Source organism: Apium graveolens, chromosome 4 (genome assembly GCF_009905375.1).
Source record: "Apium graveolens cultivar Ventura chromosome 4, ASM990537v1, whole genome shotgun sequence".
Taxonomy (NCBI): domain Eukaryota; kingdom Viridiplantae; phylum Streptophyta; class Magnoliopsida; order Apiales; family Apiaceae; genus Apium; species Apium graveolens.
The window spans coordinates 312299555-312301376 of NC_133650.1; the positions used below are offsets into that span (position 1 = coordinate 312299555).

At 32.2% G+C, this 1822-nt stretch overlaps 1 long non-coding RNA gene across 1 annotated transcript; it reads left to right on the plus strand.

The window, feature by feature from the left end:
* Nucleotides 1-219: 219 nt before the first annotated feature.
* LOC141720384 (uncharacterized) lies at nt 220-988 on the plus strand. The gene is made up of 3 exons (XR_012574287.1): nt 220-528; nt 652-749; nt 907-988. It is a non-coding gene; the product is annotated as an uncharacterized LOC141720384 (long non-coding RNA).
* Nucleotides 989-1822: the final 834 nt, after the last annotated feature.

Here is a 1822-nt window from a genome sequence, read left to right on the forward strand (position 1 = left end):
AGAGATTCACCATGCTTTAATAATGGGTTCTCTCTCTTTTAACAAGCAATAACTTATATAACTTTGGAAGTTTAATAGTCATAATCAAAATTTATTGATTTGGTCCCTTTATATGTGCAGGGTTGGAATAAAAGGTGAGTACATATATGTGGAAGCATGCTCCCTTGTCAAACATTGAATCTTGTTGAATTGTGTTTTTAAGATTTTTTAATGGTGATTGTGTTTGTATACATCTTAAAAGAGTTGCACAATAAAAGAGCAGTGCAACCCATTTTTTGTCACTGGCAAGACATGGCTACTCGTCCTATATACTCAAACATTAAAAAACCTATTTACATAACAGATGGGATGAATGGCTGGGAACTGATCGTCTGATGAAGTTTACTGATGAGAATATTCAAATTCAGTTGGCTAAGAACACTAAGTCTGGCCATAAGGGAAAAGCCAAGCAATCTAATGAAGATATTCAAAATCAGTTGGCTACGAACACTAAGTCTGGCGATAAGGGAAAAGCAAAGGAGTCTGATGGTTAGAACTATTTGATATTTCATACATTTATACAATAAAATATATGTTACAAGAGTTCTCAATTTTAACTTATAACACGATCAAGTAGCTTGTGGGGATTACATTTTGTTTTTCTTTTTTCAGAAATCTTGTTAGCCGAGGAGAATATGAATATTGAAATACCAAGAATGCTAAAGAAACAACTAGTGGATGATTCTGAATTTGTAACCAGCCTAGGCAAGGTATTTCAGTCTTTCACTTTATAAATTTTAGATATTTTTCAATTTAATCTCTGGGTTCAAGGTTCAATGAAATAGTGTTGTCGCTATTTTCATTTTTAGCATTCTCTAATGTGATAATGTTAATTATGGTATTGAATTGTCCTGTGTCGCCTAGCAGCTTGTTAAGCTTCCTCGCACCCCAAATGTCGATGACATATTGAAGAAGTACTTTAGGTTCAAAGTGAAAAAGAATAACATGTAAGTTGGTGTTCTATATTTGATGTTCCCTATATATTTTTAAATTCCTGATGCCAGATTACCTAATTAAGTATTTGTATTTTGCTTTTTGGTTACCGTCATATAATTTTTAAATGTCTTTCATGTAGCATTTTTTGTGCTAATGTGGATGCTGTAGTCATCCATCTTCTGACATGCTTTCTGGTAATAGGTTGAGAGATGAAATACAAGAAATCTTATATGGGATACGTTATTACTTTGACAAAGCACTTCCTACAATGCTACTGTACAATAACGAGCGCAAACAATACGAAGCATTGAGTGCAGAGAACATCCCTCCTTCAGTAGCATATGGAGCTGAACATTTATTGCGTCTCTTAGGTATGCTTGACTAGTGTTAGAGATGTTTATTAATTCAATTATTTAAGTAGATTTTATCTTACATTCTTTTCATAACCGGATTTAATTTGATAGTATTAGAGTATTAGCATGCATATAATGTGATTACGGCATAATTTCTCACATGTTTCTGTTTTGATTCTATCATCAAATGTTTAAATTCTTTTATCTTATTAGAACAATTACCATATTTATGCCACAATATTCTTTTTTTTTTGTTAATTTGATTACATTCTCCAATTATAGTTAAGTTACCGGAGATCCTACAAGATGTAAATATTGAAGAAGAAATGCGGATGAAGCTCGAACATGAGATACTGGGCTTGATAAAGTATGTTTTTTCCTTCAAACTACTGTGCAAAAATTTTTGTTATATATTTCCGTGGTTATAAATCTAGTACTTAACCATGCTGTTATGCAGGTTTTTGCAGGAAAATCAAAGTACTTTTTTCCTTTCT